Raw genomic sequence first — 25,914 nt, forward strand, 5'->3', positions numbered from 1 at the left:
TTCATGGGGGCACAGGGCACAAACTGTTTACGATAGCCAGTTGTAGAGGTTATTCTACTGAGCAAATAAAGTGGTCATTTTACAAAGTAGGACAGAAATGGCAGCATGACCATACTGTCACTTCTACTATTGTTTCATAGTAAATACTTCACACATTTACATCCCATCCCTATATGCACTCCCACCAATTCCCAAACAATACTCATTATGCACATATTGAAGGAATATTCCACTGTATTTTATACCCGGTTAATAGATTTTGGAAAAAGAGCTACCATCGAGGAAAAAAGTAAGAGATAAAAATAAATGAAGAGAAAAATCAGTCAAGAATATTTAAAAGAGGATAAAATGGGAGAGAAAGAAAAATGACTGAAGCCAAAAAAGAGGTAGACGTCTTCATTCTCCACTTCCTCAGTTCAATAGCTTCAGATTTCCTATTTACCTACTTCTCACAACCACCTGGAAAGTCATCACCTAGCGCCTCCTTTGCTCCTGAGTGCATCTTATATTACACTGAGATTTCTATCATCTTTTGTATGTTTAATAAGTCATATTTTTAAATAATCAAAATATTTGCAAAAATTCTGTGATTTAAAATCAACTCATTACCCATGCACAATGACTCGTTTAAATAACAAAGTCAACTTGGAATGGTCAATAAATAACTTGATATTTGTTTAGTATTTATGTATTGCACTTATATAAAGTTTAGATCTAATTCCTTTTTATAGTTGTTTTTGTGTTTGAAATTCTAAATATTTTAATTTTATTTATTGACCCCCTAAAGAATATAACATATCAATTTAGCATGATACTATTCTAATTTCCATGCGTAAAACAAATAATTTCCCACCTTCTGTGATAGACATTCTGTTTATTCTACTCCCTTGTTTGAAAAAAAATCACTAACTACGATGTCTAAAGCCCTCAAGGAAAATTTTTCGATATGAAATTATAATGGAATGAAAGAGACTTACTGCCAAAAGTAGCTTCATTTCAATTTATGAGAAATAATAAATCAATCATTAAAATGGAAACTATGCATGAATAAAATCAAGAGACAAGACTGTGACAGCATTTTAAGTAAACTTTGTATCAATCCTCAAAAGCCCAATACTTATTGTTTATGCAGTTGGTGTTTTTATACAACCTTGTATTGAATCTCCCTAATTATGCCATAGTTGAATTACAATTAATATGTAAATAGAAACATAAAACCAGGTTTATCTCATGTAGCGATCTGTATCAGCAAACATCCTTCACAATCCTCAAGTTAGAAAATCTCCTGGGTTGCTTAGGCATTCTATTTTTCTCTTCTTTTAGTTTTAGCAATCTGGAAAAATGTAGCTTCTCTGTTGGTCTTCCTACCTCTTAACTCAATAACATTAACTGGGATCCCTATCTTAGGCAGAATTGAATTTTGATCATATTCATTTTATAGACATGCTATTTTTTGTTGTTTGTTTGCCTTAATTTCCAAAAATTATGACGATTAAATGAATTGTTTTACGCAGGGCACAATAGCAAGTTCTGGCCTAAAATTCCAAGGCTTAAAACACAACCTACAGATTTTACATGAGTCACATGATAAACACAGAATTTGAGGCTATGCTTAAGCATTGTAACCCTCTTAAACTGTTTCTTCTGATTGTTCTCTTATTTTAGGAATATTGAAGCCTGAAAAATGGTCTTTGTTACTTACCATTATGCCAATGTACCAGCTATTTGGAATCAGCTGGAAATTTATTTTATTTTATTTTTAAATTTTATTTTGAGTTTAGTGTAGCAAATTTATAACAAAATGAGCAATATTAGAAATCAACAACAAAACTAATAGATTGATTAAATTACACCACTCTGTCCTTGGCTGCCTGGCAAATCCATATCTTGTTTGGTTATAAATCCTGATTCCCTGACCACAGGGTTTGGCACATTTTCCTACACTGAACCAATTATAGTGTCCTTTGTCCTGTTTATGATGTTTGGAACAGGGGCAGAAATAGGACTTAAGCATGGCAAGTTAGTATCTTTAAAAAATATTAGTTATAAAGTGCCTTGGTAATCTTTTTATCATTAAATAAGGAGAATGTGCATATTTGAGATATATGGGGTGAACTGAATGTATGGATGGCTTAAAGCTAATTTGCCTGTCACCACCATTAGCAGGTGTGTTCTTTTAATGACAACAGATCCATCATAAGCATCTCTGGGTATCAGACACACTGATACATAAGTTTTCCATCCACATAATTTTTCTTGGTTTCTAAGAAAGTAAAGAAAGAAAATTACTACCAACTGGAGCCTAAACCTATACTATGGTTTCATGTGATAGTTTAGCAAGAAAAATTGCAGCATTTGCAAGAGTTGGGAATGGCATTTGGAAATTAAGATTTCATGCGTATAGCTCAAGAGCTGCTAGTTAGTGGGGAATTCTCAGTTACTCTACTTAATATTTATGAATAGCCATAAATATTAAAATATCTTTGTTTAGACCCATAGTTTTTGAAAATAGCCATTAAGCTTTTTTGATATTCTTTAAGTACCTAATTCACAGTATAAACTATGGGGGATGCATGAGGCATACCAGCCACATTAATGCAGTGAAATTCTGTTTCGATTTTTAAATCTGCATTTATCTTTCTGCTTCTCGGCAACTGCTTGTCAACTTCCCACTTTTTAGCAATAACATGTTAGAACGCTTAAGTAAATTAATTATAAACAAAAATCACTAAATTTTATATTTATTCATATAGGGAGACTGTAGGAGTGCAAGTATGAGTTAGTTGACCCCATAATTAAGAAAAATAGCTTTACTAAGCAATTATTCTTTGGAGTCAAAATTATCCACCGGGGTCATCATATTAGACAGACCAATCATTGTCAAATATTCACATGGACTTAACGATTTCAGCTGCATATCTAAAAAGAAAAAAATTTCAGAAAACTAAAACTGTAAAGAAATATTTTTAGTCATTATTTTTTTTCTCTTGAAAAACTGCAGTGCAATCAATATGGAGAGAGGTTTTTAAAATTTTTTTCTATTAAGAAATAGCAGGCAACTGAAACATTTTTAAGCCAAGAAAACAATTATGATTTTACATATATTTAATAAAATTCAAAGAACCAGCACACTAAAAAATTCAACTTAAATATTTAAACACAAAATAAAAACTATTGCTAGACAGTCTAATGCTTTTGGACAAATTCCTGCCGTATTATTCCTAAACATGGCCTTCAGTAAATAGTCTCTCTGTAATTGTTTATTTGGCTGGGCAATAAAAGCTCCACCTCTTGTACAATTGTTCTTCAACTCCCAGGCAATTAATATGTCTTGCTAGAGAAATATAATATGCAATATATTATCTTATAAGAATTCATCCTACAACATAGAGCACATTTATACAATGTTAGAAATATAAACTTCTCATAGATCTCACGGAATTATCCTTATACTTTTGTTTTAAGGGCTTTGTATTTTATCTATGGAATCAACAGATTTTTTTTTTTAAGATGTTGGGGGTAGGAGTTTATTAATTCATTTATTTATTTTTGGCTGTGTTGGGTCTTCGTTTCTGTGCAAGGGCTTTCTCCAGTTGTGGCAAGCAGGGGCCACTCTTCATCACGGTGCACAGGACTCTCACTATCGTGGCCTCTCCCATTGCGGAGCACAGGCTCCAGACACGCAGGCTCAGCAGTTGTGGCTCACGGGCCCAGTTGCTCCGCGGCATGTGGGATCCTCCCAGACTAGGGCTCGAACCCGTGTCCCCTGCATTAGCAGGCAGATTCTCAACCACTGTGCCACCAGGGAAGCCCTCAACAGATTCTTTATCTTTGTATTTTATCTACGCAAAGTCTCTTTGATGGGTCTATAATCCCTCTGATTATAAGGGGAGATCCAAAAAAGGCTTAAATAAGGAATGGAAAGAAGAGAAAAATTGGTTTTAAGAGCAATCGTTTAGGTATTTTTCTTTATAAATGGCAGAATTATATGTTGCTCCCATAGCCGTGAACAAATTTGTAGATTTCTATGTATCTACATAGTGGAGATGATTTCAGTTCTGCAGCTCTGGTTTTGACAACAGATTGGGCAACGTTTATTTAGGTACATGAATCCTGAGCCCATGAAGGCTTTAGGGCTCAAAATAAAATTGAATCAACCTCACTATGTGAAGAGAAAGTTTATAACTGTTTGCCTGTGTGACGAGCATCCCCTCATCATTGTAGGACTTAAGCAAAAAGACAAATCATGGTCTATCACATGCCCTTCAGTCCTTACCATTCCCCAAAGTACAGAGAGACAAGTAGATCAGCTGTTATTACTGGCCAAGGCAATACTGAAGGAGCTTAAGCCATATCTCAATGCCTTTCTTGATATGAAGGTAATTATACGTTTGCCAGGCTTGAAGAGATCATATCAGTCTTTCATCATTGTATTTCTAGGAACTGCAGGACACATGGAATGTATTCAATTTATATATGTTAAAGAGGACATAGTAAAAAACTCTCAAGTTAAAAAAATTAACTGTTATGTACTTTATATGTATGTGTGTGTGTGTGTGTGTGTGTGTGTGTGTATATATATATATATATATATATATATATAAATTCTGCTTCTTTCTTCATTCATTTTTGAATTTTCCACCATCCTTTTTTTTCTTTTTCGGTATGCGGGCCTCTCACTCTTGTGGCCTCTCCCGTTGCGGAGCACAGGCTCTGGACGTGCAGGCTCAGCGGCCATGGCTCATGGGCCCAGCCGCTCCGCGGCATGTGGGATCTTCCCGGACCGGGGCACGAACCCGTGTCCCCTGCATCGGCAGGTGGACTCTCAACCACTGCGCCACCAGGGAAGCCCTCCACCATTCATTTTTAAAAATTTATTTATTTATATTTTTGGCTGCATTGGGTCTTTGTTGCTGTGCGTGGGCTTTCTCTAGTTGCGGCGAGCAGGGGCTACTCTTCGTTGCGGTGCGTGGCCTTCTCATTGTGGTGGCTTCTCTTGCTGTGGAGCACGGGCTCTAGGGCACACGTGCTTCAGTAGTTGTGGTGCGTGGGCTCAGTAGCTGTGGCTCACAGGCTCTAGAGTGCAGGCTCGGTAGTTGTGGCACACGGGCTTAGTTGCTCTGCGGCATGTGGGATCTTCCCAGACCAGGGCTTGAACCTGTGTCCCCTGCAATGGCAGGTAGATTCTTAACTACTGCGCCACCAGGGAAGTCCCCACTGTTCATTATTAACTTCAATACATGAACGTTTTCAGTCATGCAGCAATCACAAAGTTGGCATTCTTCATGACAATTTGCTTTACTTAAGAAAGAGACTGCATCTCTTCGGGAGGGCATATTTTTTCTTTTCAAAGACGTTTATATAAGTCAAATAGGATCATCAAACCAAGTCACTTTTATTTAGTAATTTCAGGGCTAAGTAAAATGTGTCTTAAACTCCTTTTTAATGCCTCCATTTTTTATGCAGTCATCTCCACGTGATTTAGTTATATGTCTTTTTAGAACAATATTCCAAGGGAATATTTTTTTTAAAGTCTAAGCATACCTAAGAGAAAAGCATCCATGAATTCTTAAATTAGAGATCTGTGACATATTTAATTTATGAAAACATTTTAGGTGGCACTGAAAAACCCCATACCCCTAAAAGAATCCCTATTGTTCCCAGTACAGAGTGTTACTTTAATAATGACTAATTATATTAATAGTATTCATTGTGTCATTGAACCATGAAATTATAAATCTCTTTCCTTCCCTTAGTCTCTTTGAACAAAATGGTTGAATAGCCTGATAAGTTTACAAGTCCTATCAGCAACATTCAGAATTTATTGTATCTTGATGGAATCAGTTCAATAAATAAAATATAATTCTAGTCAATGACATTTTGTATCAGCGTTTCAAACTCTTCAGTATGTTTAAACAATTGATTTTTCAACAGGATGCAATCTGGTATTGATAGTCTGTACTGGTGTTGATGATCTATAGTTCTTAAGGAACTACTTATTTTGCTATAGAAGTGTTTCAAAGCTCCTTTAATTACTTTAGTATCTTTTATGACATGTAATTATAATACATAAAATTTCCCACCATTTCCTTCTCTCTAAGCTTTCTTCCTTAAGGCAGTTAACCAGTAATATAATTTCTTCTCCCATTATGCAGCTGACTTCTTATCCACATCTCCAGTCCTCCACTAAGTATTTCTACCTCTAATTCTCTTCTAGTTATTTCTAATTAGATCAAAGTCAATATATCCAAAAAAGAATTTATTTTCCCACAAATCCTGTTCTTCCTCTTGGATTCCTAAGACTAATCATCCAAGTTTGAAATTCTGTTGTAGTCATTGATTCTTTTCTCTTTTGCTGTTCTCTCTATTATTATATCTGGTACCATACACATTCCATTACTTGCCAAATTCTTTTGACCTCTCATTCATAAAATCATTGCATTTCCCCGTTTTCTCTTGCCTGCCAAATGTCATAACCTGTGCTCAAGACCCGATCTCTGTTTTCACCTCTCAGGTAGGTCCAAAATGGCTTGAGAAAGCAAGGAAATTATGAAAAGTTTGCCTCTGTCACAAGAGATTTGTAATTGTGTTAATGTAAAGCTATCACATTGCAGAGTATTTTTTCCTTTGAAGAGACCTCTACACTATTAAAAAGAAAGAAAAATAAAACAGAGGAGCATATCTTCTCATGATCCTTTCACAAAACTATATAAAATGTTAAGGATATTGGGTAGTGCTGGAAATCATTTCCGAAATAAATCTCTAGATGATTCGTAAGATGTAAAAACAGCAAAAACTTTCATCAATTGTCAAGGCTCAAGAGCTTGTATTACATAAGTATAATAAATATAATTTAGGTTAAGGATAATAGGTCCTATGCATTAAGATGTAGAAAATGCACCTTTACTAAAGCAAAAAAAAAAAAAAAGCAATATAATACTAAATAATCATAAATTCCTATTTAAAAGTGCTTTAATAGCTTCTCAAAGACCATGGCTTTCTAACCCTATTTCCCCTACTAATTTTTTTTTAAAGATTTTTTTTTTTGATGTGGACCATGTTTAAGGTCTTTATTGAATTTGTCACAATACTGCTTCTGTTTCATGTTTTGGTTTTTTGGCCACGAGGCATGTGAGATCTTAGTTCCCAGAACAGGGATCGAACCTGCACCCCCTGCATTGGAAGGCAAAGTCTTAACCATTGGACCACCAGGGAAGGCCCTCCCTATTAATTCTTAAGTTCCTCAGTTGTAAATTATTCTATCAGATGGATATTCAAAAACTGAACATGCTTAAGTCCAGTGGCTACTAAAATTTCAACTAAAGGTCCATAGGTAGAGGAGGAATAATGATTTTCAAGGGTATCTGTTTGAAATACGTGCATCATTGACCAATGCCATTCCAAGTACAAAATCATCTAGAAAATTCATCTAGTTAGCTGGATATAAAAGCACCAAATCTACCCAAGGGAAAGATACAGTCACTTTTGGACATAGAAGGCAAGGGCTCTATCAGTAGCTAAATCCATTTGCTTTTACTTCAGATGTTTTAGAGATACATCCTTCATTTTCTTTATCTCTGTTATCTATTCTAATTAAATCATTCTTATTTAATCTCAACTGATTAACTGCAATAGACTCCTTTTTAAATATACTCTTTTTTTAATTTAATTTAAAAAATTGAGGTATAATTGACGTACATTATATTAGCTTCAGGTGTACAACATAATGAATAAATATTTGTTATCTGTTGCAAAATGATCACCACAATAAGTTGTTAACATGCGTCTCCATACATAGTTACAAAATCTTTTATTCTTGTGATGAGAACTGTTAAACTTTACTCTCTTAACATCTTTCAAATATGCAATACAGTATTATTAACTTAGTCAAAATGCTGTACATTATATCCCTATGACTACAATAGACTTCTAATGGGATGTTCTACCACCAGGCCAGGTTCTCCTCCCTTCTTCACCTACAAAGCCACAACTTATTGTATTCTTAAGGTCAGTGATCCAAAGTGAATCATTTGTCATGTAAACTTCATATTGGAACATTTCTGATGGTTTAGTGGTTGTTCACACACTAGTATCTATTCTTCCTCATGGGACATTTACAGTACCCTTTGCCTTCAACTGTCTTATAGACATTCACCTTTGCATCCCTTCTGAGCATATGATATATATACACACACATATATATATAAACATGTATATATACACACACACACGTGCACACACATATAGACATACAGACCATTTTATGCTTTAATATTTGGCTATCATCAGTTATTTTCAAACTGGCCCTATAAATATATCCCTAAAGGCATAAGAGAATGACAAAATCACCCAGAGAAGTATGGGATATAACTTTCCTTGGCCAATCACCTTGCCCAAGCCATAGTTTCCACTAATGTCTTTTAATTCATTTTAAAAAGCACAGAAGGTCTCCTTTCTACTCCATAATATGCCTAATATTGTTTTAATTCAGAAAAGATATTTTAAATTACTTATGAGATTAACATAGTGATGTAATTAAATTAGGTATATGTGACAATACAGCAAATTACACCTAGTTATTTATGTGTGTGTTATTTCCCCTTGAATATGAATCCCCTGTTAAGGGATTATAGCTTATATATTGTTGTATTACCTAAGTCACTGGAAAAAAATGTTTCTAGGGAAAAATTATATATATATATATAATGAATTATGATAATATGGAAAACTTTTTTCAATGATATTAAAATTTTACTTTCAGTATCTTTCAGAAAAATGATATTAAAATATTCCTTTCAGTGTCTTTCAGAAAAACACATTAATATAATTTTAAAGCATTGATATATTTCTCCTCTCAATGCAACTCTATTACCATTAAATGTGGGGCAAAAAGATTTATTTCCCATTTTAATTGCTGATTTGGCTATTCGGTAGAGAATCCATTTGTCTGAGGGAGGATTCAGAGCGGTAGAAAACTAAAATTGCACTAAGAACCTTTTTTTTTTGGTAACTCCTATATAATTTTAAAGTCAACATTTTGAATATATCATTTTAATAATTAATAGACTATTTTTAGCACAGTGTTAGATTTACAGAATAATTGAATGGATAATACAAAGAGTTCTATATTACCAACCCCTACCCACTCTCCATGCCTACACAGTATCGCCTCATGTTAACATCTTGCATTAGTGTAGTACACTTGCTACAGTTGTAGAACCAATAATGATACATTCTTCTCATTATTATAGTTCATGGTTTACGTTAAGGTTTACTGTTTGTGTCGTAGATCTCCAGGAGTTTTAACAAATGCAAGATGATGTATACACACCATTATATTTTTTTAAAGGAGTAATTTTAGGTTCATAGAGCATTAAAATTCCATACAGAATAGTTTCACGACCCTAAAAATCCTCTGTGCTCCACATATGCACCCCTTGCTCTCCCCTGAATCCCTGGGAACCACTGATTTTTTACTGTCTCTATAGTTTGCCTTTTTCAGAAAGTCATATAGTTGTAATAATACCATATGTAGCCTTTTCAGACTGGCTTTTTTTCCACTAAGCAATGTGCATTTAAGGTTTCTCCATGTCTTTTCATAGCTTGATAGCATATTTCTTTTAAGAGCTGAATAATATGCCATTGTATGAACATACCACAGTTTATTTATTCACCTTTTCAAGGGCATATTTGCTGCTTTCAGGTTTGAGCAATTATAAATAAAGCTACTATAAACATTCATATGCAGGTTTTTTGTATGGATATAAGTTTTCAAGTCCTTTGGGTAAATACTAAGGAGCACAATTTCTGGATTGGATTATATGGTAAGAGTATGTTTAGTTTTGTAACAAACTGCCAAACTGTCCCTAGAGTGGCTGTACCATTTTTGTATTCTAACCAGCAATGAATGAGAGTTTATCTTTTTACTTTTAACCTATTCTGTCTTTATATTTAAAGTGGGCTATTTTGTACACAACATATAGGCGGGTGTTGTTTTCTATCCACTTTGACAGTCTCTGCCTTTTAATCGGTGTATCTAGGCTATTCACATTTAAAGTAATTACTTGTATCACTTTAGATAGATTACTATCTATTGTGCTTTAAATGTTCTCTATTTGCTGTACTTGTTCTTTGTTTCTTTTTAAATCTTCCCCTCACCCTTTTTTTTTAAATTTATGGTTTTAAATGAGAAGTTTACATAATTTAATTTATTCTCAGATCTTAGAATATGAATTTTACTTTTAAAAAACCACACGTGGCTGTCCTAGTGTTTGTAACATACATTTACTAATAATTTAAATCTACTTTCATGTACCATTATGCCACTTCACAGGTAGTATACGTAACTTATAAAAGAGTGTTCCCAGGTCATCCCTCCCTAGAAACTCATTCTTAAGAGCCCTAGCCTTGCAGTTCTTTTAGCTGGAACTCAGTGTATTATACAGGAGCCCTGTTCTTGTGGTGGTAAGTTTGGGGGGAAAGGGAAGGGTCCTATAATCCTACAATTAGGTCTCAAACTTTTAGTTGTCCTGTGTTTATGTGATATGACCTTCACAAGTACTTCTCAGTTTTTTGTTTTTATTTTTTCCTTCTTAAGTGAGACAGAAAGGCTACAGGAGGCTGCACTTGGGTAATTTTACTTCCTTATCAAAACAGATAAGCCTTTGCTGAGGTTTTTTTTTCACCTCATTGGGTAAGCCTTTGTTTTATTAATAGCAAAAGCTCTGGGAATATGTCAAAATGTTTTTTTTTTTCCCTCAAGGATGAGGTTACTTTTACCTCCATCATCACTGAAGACAAACTTGAAGGGATTTTTCTCCAGTCTTCATCATGAGAAACTGGTGGAGCTTCTGGGGGTAAAACTCATGAAAGCGTGGAGGTCTTCCTTAGGCTGCCCTCTTCCCCCAGGAGTTTTTAGCTTTCAGGTTTGTCTGCACTCAACCTCTAGCAACACTGTTTATGTGTCCTGACAAGTTACTGGCTTCAGTGGCTTCTGCTAAAGGTATGTTGCTATGCAGTCTCTGTATTAGCCTGTCTCTCTAGTTTTGGGGGTGGTGATTTGTTATGTGACCTCAGTTCTCTGATTGAGCTAAGAAAAGTCATTGATTTTCAGTTTGTTCGGCTTTTTTCTGGTAAAGAGGGGAGTAGTGCCTTCCAAACTCTGTACATGTAAGAGCAGAAGCTGGAATTCCAGATCTATCTATCTATCTAATTTGTGTTCCACTCATGACTTACCTAGACTAGGTCATTCATTTATTCATCATTATTGCATGGATCTATAGTCAACAAATTAATCAAGTAAGCAAACAAAATTTTCTAAGTTGTTTTCATGGGCCAATTTTTTCCCCCTGGGGAACAGGCTACAGAAATGAAAGATAAATAACCAATTTAAATGTGGTACATTTGTCTTCCTGGTAGACTAGCTTCTTGAGGTAAGTCCATGGGACATGTATGTTCCTGGTAACTTGGAAGCAAATAACATGCACCTAACTCAGTTCTAAGTGATGAGAAATATCTTCCTGGAATAAGAACATCTGACATGAGCTTGAGGATATATGGAATTATTCAAGTCAAAGAGGAAGAGAATGAGTGACAGACATGAAGGAGGCAAGGAGACCCAGGCAAAAACTGGTAGAAAAGAAGTAGGATAATGTAGCCTTTTATGCCCAGTAGTATTCACCAACAATCACTATTCCCTAAATATGTCAACAAATATATTTACTACACATACAGAAAAAATTTAAATTTTTTTTCTGGGCATCCGTTCAAATACGAAAGGTCTTTCTGTTCAAAATTTCCTCAGGAATAATTAAAAGCATGTATCTTATCACCAACAATTTAGTTCATAATAGGCCTCCAAAAAAACAATCAGGTCCACACTAATTAACAAGAGAGTATCAACAATCAGAGACTCATGGTCTTACTTTCTGATCAGCCAAATACAGATTGCTTTTGAGGAAAAAGGGTTAACCAACAAATCAGGCATATAGTACATCTCAAAAAACAGCATCATCTTTTACTTCATAACTTCAGGTTTGCTCTCAGAGTATATATTATACCACTTTGGATTTTTACAATGCAAATCCACAGCAGTCTACAAGGTCCTTCCCGTGTAAATGTCTTCAGATGCATAATCAAGCACAGAGAATCAAAAACATGCCTGTTTTGTTACACAGAGCAGGAAGAAATGTTTGCTCAGAGAGATTCTGGACACCATCTGGGAGACAAGTGCCTGGTTTTGCAACAGATTGAATAATTTTCCTGGAGAATCTGGAGAAAAGCCCTAACTACTTTAATAGAGAGTTGATTTTACATGCCTTTAATCTTCACTTTGGTTTGTCTTAAAGGCAATCCATATGGTTGAATGGCAGAAGCAGTCATTAGCTTAACAGAGTGTTCAGGCTTCCATCTTTCTGTGGGAGACATGCAATATTTCACCTTAGAGAGAGTTGGTTTTCATTGCGCATGGCAATTACTCTTTTTACTAGCCAAGCATCTACTGCATATGTATGCTATTTGATTGATTAGATTGGAAATTAAATGTTACAGTTCATACGTTAGTAATATGTCAATATAACATGTACCGGGGACTCCACTATCAATAATATGAGTGGATCAAGTACAGCACAAATTAGTACTTGGAGCAGGAAGGATGACCTTGGCAGGCAGGAAATACTTGATCTGCAAAACAGAAATCCTAGAGCAAAGTTCATCTTATTAGAAGCTTCCGTGTGGAACTTGTGGCTGGAGGGCACATGGGTTCCTAACAGGTAGGTGAGTGCTCATAAAAGCAGATGACAAGACACAGTTCCCAAATACAAGAGACAGACTACGTTTTTATGTACCTGTCCCTACATACCTTTCTTGGAAGATGCTAGAAAGAAAAGCACTTCAGCATCATGTAGTAAAAGATACAATTAGGGCTTCCCTGGTGGTACAGTGGTTAAGAATCCACCTGCCAATGCAGGGAACATGGGTCGAGCGCTGGTCAGGGAAGATCCCACATGTCGTGGAACAACTAAGCCCGTGTGCCACAACTACTGAGCCTGCGCTCTAGAGCCCTTGAGCCACAACTACGGAGCCCATGTGCCACAACTACTGAAGCCCATGCTCCTAGAGCCCATGCTCCACAACAAGAGAAGCCACCGCAATGAAAAGCCTGCGCACCACAACAGAGAGTAGCCCCCGCTCGCCGCAACTAGAGAAAGCCCGCATGCAGCAACGAAAACCCAACACAGCCAAAAAAAAAAAAAAGATACAATTAAAAATCAAAAGAGATTAGAAGAGTTGGATATGTAAATGCAAAGTATTGCTCATAATTGTATCCTGTTGATAGTTTCTGAAGTGGAAGAAAAGTAGAACAGCTTTTTTTGTATTGAACTCAATTCTTTTTAAGCATGAGGCTAGCACACCTGCTAGAAAAAGTAACCTATATATGTTTCTATCTACACAAAGAGGGAGAGCTGAGGAAAAAAAACATCCATTTGTTTATCACATATTAGACCAGATGCTAGCCTTGAAATCTCAGATATGTTATCAAATATGACCTCCCTAACAGTACTTCAAGCTAAGAATGTTAGGCTTTCATTGCAAATTGGAAGAGTCTTGGGATGGAAGTATATAAGCACGTTCCTAAACTTAAAATGTTAAGTGGAAGCTATAAGATTTCAGAAATAGAAATCCACAATCCAGACTTCTTTTCATATGGTCCTTTTCTCTGTTTCACCTTGGTTTCCTTGCAGAAGCAGCAGCCTTCCAAGCAAGGAAAACATCCTTCTCCCACAAACCATGTACTCAGCTGGCCCCAATGACAAGAAAAATGTACATGTGGGGTAGCTTAATTAAAGGGCACAGAATAGTAACCATGAAATAGAGAGTAGAAGATATAAAGTAGAGAATTGTGGGTGAGGAATAAAAACAAGACCAAACTGAGGTCATTGTTGTAATAGAATTTTTTTTTTTGTAATGCAGCATTTAAAAAATAAAATATGTTGTAGATGATAATAATGGTTCCAATTCCTAAACACTTCATGTGTTTACACCCTTTACCTTATAACTCTGTAATATCCTCCCTCTCTGACCCCATATTTGGGCCATTTGAATTTTAGCAAGCATTGCACCAAGAGAGGACTGGAAGAATTACTGGGTTTGCTCATTTTTCCCTTTCTATCACCATGAGAAGGAAATGCCTAGGCTAGCCCAGTAATCCCAGAAGGAGGGTGAGAGATACACAGATCAGAGATGAGTCACTCTATCATTCCAATCAAGGCCCTCTTAGCTAACAGTTAGCCAACCCCCAGATAGCTGAGCAAACCAAGCAAAGAAGAGAAGAGCTGCCTAGCTGACCACCGCCAACACCCAAGCAAAAAGTGCTTATCATGCCACTGAGGTTTTCATTTGTTATACAACATTACCATGACAATAGAGATCTGACATAAAATAAAGTGATAAATGCCAACATGTATTAACATTAACCATTATTATGGTAGTCTCCTTTGTTGATTGTATTTCTGTTATCTTTCCTTGTTTATCTCCAGGAACTTTTGCTTTCCAAGACGTGTGCTGTGGCATTTGATATAGAGATAGTAAGAGCTGTTACATCATCACTGTGAATTGCGGCCTTTCACAAATTCAGCCTGGACTTATTATTACTGGGGCCAGGATGATGGCTTAAGCTAACCAAGACCCACTCCTAAAATGAGTATGTGGCAAGTTGCTTGACTAGAAAATATAGATTAGTACTAAGAAGAAAAAGGGGATGACTGCTAAAGAGATAATTAATAAGCAGGTATCAGAGTCTAGAAAGGAGTTGAATGAATGAATAATAGACAACGGACTGGATGAATGAATGTTTTAAAGCTTAGGTAACAATAGTTATCTTTTAAGATCAATTTGAGTATGATCTGCTGGATATTAGTCATAATCACTAAAGGATACTAGGCTAAGCAAGTTTTAATTTTGATATTAAACATATATGCAGTGATATGGTATGCAGTTAATATATTTTATGTAAACTTTATGCTCTTTAGACATTATCGCTTACAGTCTAGAAAATGGTGGCTTCTCAGCCTGAATGGTGGTGTGCACTAATTTGGGTATTTAATGTAGAATCAGTCTGCTGAGGAAGGCTTTTGCAGTCTATTTAAACTTGCTTTAATTTGAATCCCAAGTCATTCTTTGTGTCTATAATGTGGAACTGCTTAATAATCTGTAGCAAAAGCAAAGATTTGAGGACAGATCAGATTCCCGAATACATCTTGAATGCATACCATAGACTACCCAGTGGTTACAAATGTATTTCATATGAGTAAATGAAAGGGAATGATGGATGCTAATCAATTAGCGTGTATCATTCAAATCATCAGTCTAACAGCAAACTTTCAATAAGTGCCGAGCTAAAATAGTAAAATTTAATTGTCAACAGTCAAACCTTATTAATCAATTCTGCGCCTAAGTATTAAATAATTTGCCAGTACTGTTAATAGTCAAACAAAGGAATCTATCAAAATATAATATCAGACTGACATCATTAAATGGATTTCTGTTCAGTGATAAATCACTATCTGGTATTAACCGCATAGAAGAATTAAGATTAGTTAAATCTGGAATTGATTTGAAAGCTGCAGTCGGATTCCCTGATAACCATATATGGGGGGAGGGAGGGATGCTGCCTGCCCACAGTGTGAGAGCCCCGTGGAAGAATATTCTTCATATTGAAAATGCTGTCTTCTTATCATGAGAACACCCATGCTCCAAGCTATTGGGAGTATAAAAGCCAAGAATTCCCTGGAGATTAAAAAGTGGCTACATGGCCTGCTTACCGAAAGTCTAAAATATATGAAGTTAAACTGATGAAAGTTGTAAGAGCCCAGTTGGCTTTTCTTGATTGTACATTGTATACACTCTATGTCAGACTCTTCACATTACTTTTCATGTATTAAGTTGTTTATTTTTCACAACTAGTTTATGAATTGAAAATATTACTGTCCTATTTTACAGGCGAAAAATCCATAACACAGAGAGATTAAGGAATATGTCCAAGGTCAATTTACAGCTAGTAAATGAAGCTGCTAGGATTAAATTCCAGGCAATTTAGCATCAAAGTCCACACTCTTAAAGCAGAAGTTTATCCTTATGCCCCATAACTCAACAAATTGCACTTTGCAATATTTAGACTCCCTTGTGTCACCTGGGAAGCCAAGACTGGCTTGCATTTAAAAAGTTCTTCACCCTCCATGATGCGTTTACATTTGATATCATAACAACCCAGAGGGGAAGGGAGGATACTAAGAATGACATAGCGACATAGCTTAAGATGGCTAGTTTGTTTGTCTTTTACCATGTGTTGCTGTGTGCTGTTGGGTTTTTTACATTTCTTTTTTCTGATATACTTATGTCTCACCTTGTTCTAGACATATTTAAGAATTTTACATAGGCAGGACTTGGTATCATAAGACCATGCTGCAGTCCAGAACTCATGTGAAGTATCCAGAAAAGGGTTTTATTTCTGCTCAGGGATTGGAAAGATCTGTCCACCTCTGGCAAAGTAGTTCTATGACTGGTTGTAAGCAATAAGCCAGCAGATTGATTTCACTTAGTCTCTTCATGAACTTTATTCCATTTATATAAATTGAAAAGGCATATTAGAGTGGTCATTAAGACACTTTAGATTCTAATATTCTAGGTGTTAGTTAGCTGCATTTCCTAGTCTGCAAGTAGAAACTCAGTGCTAAATGCTCAGTAAGTTTTGAAAAGACAAGACAAGTGAAGATGCTCTTTTAATATAAAGTATTCCCATGCTTTTGGTATACCAAATAGCCTATCAGGGTGTGTTGAAATCACCGATGATACAGTACTTTGTCAATTCTCGCTATTTTTCATAAAAGACATCATCCACCACACTGTTTTGCTTGATCATTCTCCTTAATACATATTGCCTAAACCAATATCTAATGTAAACTATGATATTGGCCTTTGGCCTAGAAATGTAAGAAACAAAAATAAAATGGCATTTTTAGGAGACACTGGAAATACACCCTAAAGATAAAATCAATAACAAAAATGAAGAACAAAAAAAGTAAAAGCATGTACATCTAAATTCAATTAGTTGGAATATTCAGACTGTCTGTGTTCGTGTGTGTGTTTATGTGTTTTCTAATGGTGATTTAGAGGGAAATTTGCTAATAAAAATGGAATTTGGGACTAGACTATTCCGTGGCTTATCAGTATAATGCCAGAAGTAGTGGTTCCAACTAGAAAACAATCTCATGCACGCAAAGTCCACTGAAAATTTTAGTTATTTCATAATGCAAACCCAGGCACAGATTCAGATTTTAGCAAGCTGAAACAAAAGGATGCAGGATTAAGCTGCAATTTCATTTTAAAGGTCTGGAAAGAACACTATGATCTAATGTGGAAAGACACTAATCACTGAGGACCATAATGATTCCTGTTTGATAATTTTAATATGTAAGGGCACCTGATTAAAATTTAAGGGGCATCTTGAGTATTTCTGAAGCTAAATTAACATTTATTGAGTAGTTCTTGGTGCCAGGCTCTGGGCTAGTTGCTTTGCACATCATATCCCACTTAATCCTCATGAAAACTTTGGGAGCTAAGTTTCATTAGCTAGGAAAATGTTTAGATTTTAGTAAAAAGAACATAAAACTTGGAATCAGATATACATGGATTCAAGACTGTCATTACCAATATTCTGAGTGACATTTTTAGATGAAAGGGATATGCAAATTGGATAGATCCTCTCTCATTCTAAAATTTGATACATTTTGTGTGTCGTTTTCAAAATATATATTCTGTTATACTACATATTTTAATGCCTTCACACTTAACAGAGAGAGAGAGACGTTAATAACGGTGGAAAAGTTATAGATGAAATGTAGGGGAAAAGAGGGAGGACGTTTGTATGTTGTTTCAAATCTGTAAAAAGAGAGTGCTTTGTTCAATTAAAATTTGGACTATTTTGAAACGCTTAGCATAAGATTGATGGTAAAGTATCACACTGGAACTATTCTCCTGTAAAGGGCAAGAACCTCTCAGGATAGGCTAGATTGTGATGAGGTAACAACCAGCCCCAAATTTTAGCGACGTTAACACAACAAAGCTTTAATTCCTTTTCACAGAGAGTCAGCTGTGGGTTGGAAGATTCTCCAGGTCAACCCTGCTCTATGTGATGGCTCAGCATTGCACCTCTGAATCAACTCCTGCTTGCATGTTAAGAAGAACAGTGGGAAGAGAGAGATGGGGCATCAAGCATCAGTGATTAAATGCTTCCACCTAGAAGTCACACATATCACTTCATTCACCTGTTTCATTGGGCTAAGAAGTTCAGAGCACCACACCTAACTTCAAAGTGGCAGAGGAGTATACACTTCCTGTCTGGGAGAAGTCTGGAAGGAGTGGGAAACCTACTGAGTAATTGTAGGCTAGACATTTCTATTCCTTCTCGTGCATTTGTAATTTTTCTGCAAAAAATCTGTCAGAGGTATACTAACTTTCTACAGACACTTTCATTCTTTCACTCATGTGTGGAGCGAGTTATCTAGAACTAAAATATCGAATTTCAAAGAAAAATGTACAGAGGTTGCCCTGTGGTCCATTAAGTAATTTAAAAAAAAAAATCTGCCTGGCATTGCCTAAATTCTTGAACCAAGAGTTTCTTATGCCTGTGAAAGTCTTCCTGAAAGTCATTTAGGTGAACCAATTAACAGACTGCCGATAACTGACAGGGAAACCTCACTGAGACTATACCTACCTGAATGTAGAATTTACTGCCAGGAATAAATGTGACATTTAAATTGCTCTATGTTGTTTTGCATTTCCGTCAGGATACTTTCAGCAAGAAAATGGAATGATTTTATAATACTTTAAAGTATACAGTATTTGGTGTAATATTATAACATGGAAGATCCTTCAATGAAAGATTAGCCGGAACAGGTTGCTTGATTACTATCACGAATGTCAAAAGTATGTAATGTGGTACTTAATACAATTCAGTGATTGATGAGTTAGTAACATCATATCCCCTTAGAGGAAGGAAACAGGAGACCTGGAAATTAAAAGAATTTCCAATAATAATCTCTAATAATATTATATTTAAGAAAAAAATAGATCAACAGATTAGAATCTAAATGTAGAAAGATATTTTGCCTATAATACAAATCTCTCTTGAAAAATAAATATGTTAAAAGGCAAGAAGATATTAACTGAAAAAAATTAAAAATTCAGGAATATGAAATTTAAAATACACTCTCCCTTAATTTCTTAAAGGATCTGAACTTCTGAAATGTTTGAGAATGAATAAAACTATAATGAATAATCAACACATATCTAAAAAATTGTTAAAAACTTAATTTCTGTTTCTTCATCTTAAAAATAGTCATGACAGTAAAACCTCACAAAGTATTGATATTATGGGAGTTAAAACAGAGGTCACCAACCTTTCTGGCACCAGGGACCAGTTTCGTGGGAGACAATTTTTCCACGGACTGGAGGTGGGGGGATGGCTTTGGGATGATTCAAGCACATTACATTTACTGTGCACTTTATTTCTATTATTATTACATTGTAATATATAATGAAATAATTATACAACTCACCATAATGCAGAATCAGTAGGAGCCCTGAGCTTGTTTTCCTGCAACTAGATGGTCCCATCTCGGGGTGACGGGAGACGGTGACACGTGAGGTGTGTTGCTTAAGTCCAGTCTACTCCGTGATCTCGTTTTGGTTGCTGTCACTGCAGAAAACACTGCTTCTCAAAGATAGGATGTTGGAAATGGAAGCAGGCTTTTCAGTGCTTTTGTGACCATCTCAGTATATTCCACCTTGACTTTAATCCAGAATATATGGTGATTTGAAGTTGTCTCAAGCATACTTTTAAGGCCACCGTCATTTGTGATCTCAAGCGTTGATCCTGTTCTAGCACGGACAAAGTCGATTCACCTGGCTTACCCACAAATGGGTCACGGATCCATTCCTTCCTAGTTCGGGGATGTTTTGTGGTTGGGAATTAATGCTTAAACTCTTTTGGAAGCTGAGAAAGGTGATCATGCCCCAGCTGGGAGAAAGAAGACCCTGGGTCAGTCTCTTTCTAAATCTCTGCTAATGTTTGAAACATGTCAAAATTCTCAATGATCACTTGTCGCCCCCATAATTCCAGTTTGGCTTTGAATGCAGCCACTGTATCTGCTGACTTGAACACAGTTGTCATTCTCCCGTGAAGTGACAGATTGAGTTCATTAACCAGGTTGAATATGTCACACAAGTAAGCAAGTTTTGCGACCCATTCTGTGTCACTGAAATGTGCTGCCAGTGACCACTGTTTTTCTAAAAGAAATCTCTGGAGCGGCTCTTGTAACTCAAAAACTCTGGCCAGTGATCTACCTTTAGAAAGCCATCTCACTTCTGTGTATAAGAGAAGACGTGTGTGCTCTGCGTTCATCTCCTCACAGAGCTGTGTGAACAGACATGAATTAAGGGCATGTACTTTAATGTGGTTGATAATTCTAATCACATCCTGCAAAACGTTGTTAAGTTCAGGTGACATTTTTCGGCTAGCCAGCATTTCTCTGTGGATGACACAGTGTATAGACTCACATTCAGAAGTGACTTCTTTGAGCCGAGTAGTGAAACCAGAAAGCCGTCCAGTCATGACAGCCACTCCATCCATGTATATACCGACACAAATGACCAATTCAGTTTTCCTGATATGTAATCATTCAAAGACTCGAATAGTTCTGCAGATGTAGTGTTGGTTGGCAACAAAAGTGCACATAACATATCTTCACGCACATCCTCCTGAAAAATATATCACAAAAAACAAGCATTGTTGCTTTGTTGTCCACATTGGTAGACTCGTCAACCTGGATTGCATACCACAGTGACTCATTAATCCTCTCTAACAATTGTCCCTCAATATCCTCTGCTATTTCATCGATTTGTCTAGTTATGGTGCTAGCCGAAAGAGGAACATGTGCCACCTTTTAAACTGCAGCCTCTCCTAAAAGTTCACAACACATATCCTTAGCAGCAGGCAGGGTCAACTCTTCACCAATAGTAAAGGGCTTCTTAGCTTTAGCCATGCGGTTAGCCACTAAGAATGATGCTCTCAGTGCAGACACATTTGATGAAGTGGTGGCCTTCAGTAATTGCTTCTGTTCTTTGTGTTCACGCTTTTTTTTCTTTTGAAAAACTCCAAAGGCTTGTCTTTTAATGCAGGGTGCTTGGTCTCCACGTGGTGGAGCACTTTTGAAGGTTTCATGGCTTCGTTGGATAGCCAGTCACCACGTATTATACAAAGGGGGCTCGGGGAATGTGAATCACCTGTTGCAATGAACCCATAATTTAAGTAGGACTCTTGGTATTTCCTTTTAAACGCAGCTTTCTTATTGTTGGCAGTCTTAGAGTCTTCTGCTGTCTCATCACTGGGTCTTTCCCCCTTTTCAAAGAAGCCCTCCAGCAACATTTGTTTTTTACTCATTTTATCTAGGGTTAGCTTGTGGGCTTACCAAAAGTGTGACTGAGACAAGTACACAGTGCACAAAAGAGGTGTGGACAGGAGTGATAAATAAAATAATGGGCGGGCCATGTGCGGACTAAAATAAATGTCAGGTTCTGACTTAAAACCTGCCCCCAGATGCAGCTGTACAATTGAAGTACATCAACTCACTTGCCACTATAAAGCCTGCCATCAGATGCAGCTTAATTGTCACTTGCCACTCACGGATAGGGTTTTGATGTGAGTCTGCAAGCAACTGATTTATTATGGTCTCTGTGCAGTCAAACCTCTCTGCTAATGATAACCTGTATTCGCAGCCACTCCCCAGAGCTGGCGTCACTGCCTCAGATCCATCTCAGATCATCAGGCATTAGATTCTCATAAGGAGCGTGCAACCTAGATCTGTCGCATGCACAGTTCACAGTAGGATTTGTGCTCCTGTGAGAATCTCATGCCGCCACTGAGCTGACAGGAGGCAGAGCTCAGGAGGTAATGCAGTTGATGGGGAGCGACATGTACCAGTCCGTGGCCCTGGGGTTGGGGACCCCTGAGTTAAAAGATGTAACTGTTGAATATGTCTAGCACAATTCCTGTTGTAAGGTGTATGCCAGTATGCATATTGGGTTTGAATCTTGTATAAGCCTCAAAATATAAGTCCTAGGAATTCTAATTTAGAAATTGATTATCTGAGTATGTACTTTTAAAAGCTTAAGAGATGATTCAATATAGGGTTTGAAAGTGTGTAGAAACTGAAAATTTTTGATGTCATGCACCTATATAATAAATTCCCTCCAAGTTAGCATGTGTGTATGCGTATGTGTGTGTGTACATATGTACTTTCAAAGGCTTCACCAAAGCTCATCTATGGATTTTTTAGCAAGCCCTGGCCTCTAAGTGAAGGATCACTGTATCATTTTGCGAAATAATTTTGCTTGTTTTCCCCTAACATATACTGAAATAAACCATACAGTTGACTCTAAGTATTCTCCTCCATAATAATCATAAAAAACAAATACAGAACGTTGATATAGAATAAATCAGTATTCTATTTAGTGGAGTGGATATGTGAATATTTCAACAAGCAACATTTTTAGTCTACTACCTTGGAATGCATTGGATATAGTACAGGTACTATCAATTAAAGTGTCTGAAAATTAATTACAACAAGGAGCAGAATCATTCAACTAATCACAGCCAGATCTAAATAAATTAGTTCTTAATCATGGCTTTGAAAGGAGAGAGAAAGAAAGCAACGTCAAGAAAGTCAAATTGCCTTCCCTTGGGCAAAGACATAATAAAACATACAATAAGTCATGAATTTAACTCTAATTTGTTGATAAGATCACATTACAGTTTTAATAATAATATTATATATTTCCCTAAATCTGGTTTTTAATATAATTTTTCATTGTTAGATAAAGGGACATATTTGCCAAAGCTAGTTTGAAAACTGCAGACAGGTGACAAGAGTCAAGAGTTAATGGAAAAATATGTCCTTTCCAGGTTCTCAAACTCATTTTTTTTCCCCAAACTGGTTTGTGGTAGGGGGGTTCCTTTTCCACGGCTTCATATAGGGGGGCTTCCTTCCTCTATATTCCTTCTTTACATGGAAAGATGGAAAAAATGTTATCCCAATATCTTTTCCCATTTAAGAGCTCAAAGATCAAAACGTAAGGCAAAAATTTAGGAACTGAGAAACAAAGAAACAAAGGAGTTTCTTTCCCTAGTTTCCACAAAAGTAAGCTTGTTGCTGCTTTTTAAAGGAAAATAAAACAAATTTGAAGTTAAACAGCCCAGTTCTGAATGCCAGCCTTCCCACTCACTACTTGTATGACTGGTTAAATTACTTAATCTTCCTGAATTTCAATTTACTCAATAATGAATCCAGAAAAAGTTGTCTATATCTCATAGGATGAGAGGATTAAATGAGATAATCCTCACAGCCCCTCAATAATGTTCAATGCTACATGGTATTAATAGTCTTGTTTTGGCTGGCATTTGATGATTAATTTACTGAAACATTTAAAATTCTTAAGGTTTAATTGTGATAAGCATCTTGACTCTGCACTTAAGCTATTGCAAATGGAGGAACAGAGTTTGTTAAACATTTGGATTTGGTTTACAATACTGATACACCACTATTTTTCCTGTTTTACTCTACTATGCATATCCAAGAAATAACCTTGAGAATGTTATAAAGGGTACAAGGTTGGGGGATGTTTGGGCACATGCATTAGAACCACTGCTCTAAGACTCTGCTCAGAATTCCAGTACATCCCTCTTTATCTGTGCATTCTAAGCCACGTATGAAAAGTTTCTGTATCACACAATTTTCTATAGAGTAGCCAAAAGGATCAATCTAAGATGCAAATTTGATCACAATTTCCCTGGCTTAAAATCCTTCAGTATTCCCCTTTGCCTTTCCAATAAAGTCCAAACACATCAACAGGGTTTACAAAGTCCTTTTGATCAGGTCCTAGCTAATTCCTATAACCTTCTTTTACAATTTTCTATCTCTGGTGCTTTGTGCTATGCTCTACAACATGAACAGTACTCCCAAGGGGCCCTATTTCCTATACCTTGCTTGCTCTTCCCCTCTGGCCCACTCTCTGATTTTATTCTTTAATTTATGTGTTGCTTCTGTTCCCTGAATTAAGCACCTTGGTTAGGTATGCTGACAGAACATCCTATACATGACCTCTCAGAAATAGGTTTTTTTTTTTTTTTTTTTTGCGGCACGCGGGCCCCTCCCCGCTGTGGCCTCTGCCGTTGCGGAGCGCAGGCTCAGCGGCCACGGCCCACGGGCCCAGCCACTCCGCGGCGCGTGGGATCCTCCCGGACCGGGGCACGAACCCGCGCCCCCTGCCTCGGCAGGTGGACTCCCAACCACTGCGCCACCAGGGAAGCCCTCAGAAATAGTTTCTGATCTTAGGTCTAGTATTGCAACTATTCATATATTTAATTTTCTTCATTTGACCGTAAGAGTAACGGTTTTGCCAATCAATATATCCCCAGCATCTAGCACAGTGCCTCACTTAGTAAAGGCTTAAAAATCTTATATGAATGAACCATATAGCATTGCAATTTCATGGTTATTGCTTATATTTCTCTCCATATTTTGAGCTTTTTAAGAACAAGAACAGTTGCAATAAATAATTCAAGAGATCTGTATTGAATACAGAATACTGCGGTAAGTTCCTTGAGAACAGAAACTTTGTGTAACTTTGTCTTTGTATCACTCAAACTTGGCACAAAGTAAGCACTATGCCAATGCATGTGGAACAATAAATGAACTAATATGACTTTGACACTTAGGATCCTGAGAACAATGAAAATGTCAAGTTACCCTCTACTAACACATATTAAGTAGTTACTTACTTAAGGAAAGAATGAATGAAGGAATAATGACAAGAAGTTAGACATAATAATGACAAGTTAGAATGAAGGAATATTGACAACCTACTTAATAACCTTCTCATAACTTCCTCAACTTTGAATTACCTGAATTACCATCTCATGCTTATTTTGAACTATTAGAGATGAAGAAATATTTAGATCTCCCCACCTCACTTAGGAAGTGCATTTCTGTTCTTTAAGGAAAAAGTAAAGCAAATGATCTTCACCAACTGCAGGTTAATGAAGAGGGGACATATTTTGTGAGGTAGTGTGTGTGTGGTATTGGTCCACTCTGATATTCAGGCTAATTTGAAAATACCACAACAGGGTGCTTGGCATTCGCTAAGAAATTACTCAAAGTGAATTTTTAAATGATTCATGTTTTGTAACCTTAAGAAATGAATGGTAATGATGTTGCTTTATATTCATATAATGCATTAATCTCCATCATTGCTAGTTGATGGTATACATTCTTGGCTTCTGAACAACAAACACTGTAGAAAGACAAATAGCTTCTCTTTCTGGAAAATATTATATATGGATCTTTTGTTTAAACAAATCTTTCTAGTTTTTATTGAATGCATGTAATTATAGAAAATTGTTACTTTAGGACAAACCGGGATCTATGTCTAAGCTGGAGGATGAAGGAGAAAAAGAGGTGAAGAAGAGGATGCCAGGTCCCATTCAGGAATCAATGAAGGATAAACAGATAAATAAAGTCTAATTAATTAATAACAATCTAATCCTGCAACATTGTGGGCAGGGGGAATGGTTCTTGGCTCAAAATACTGGTAAATCGAAGGATAAGTCTATATTGGGGCACGTTTGAGTCAAGAGGTAACATTATGCCATCAAGACTCTAGACTGAATAGCCTCCTCTGTGTGCTAACTTTATCATCAGGAAGGCTCTCCATCGTGTTAACCTACTCTAAGCCTAACAGCTTAAAACTCTGGATCCTCAAAGAACATGGTCATCTCTTCCTTAGAATCTGAATGCCAAA

This window comes from Tursiops truncatus, chromosome 19 (assembly GCF_011762595.2).
Source record: "Tursiops truncatus isolate mTurTru1 chromosome 19, mTurTru1.mat.Y, whole genome shotgun sequence".
Lineage (NCBI taxonomy): Eukaryota > Metazoa > Chordata > Mammalia > Artiodactyla > Delphinidae > Tursiops > Tursiops truncatus.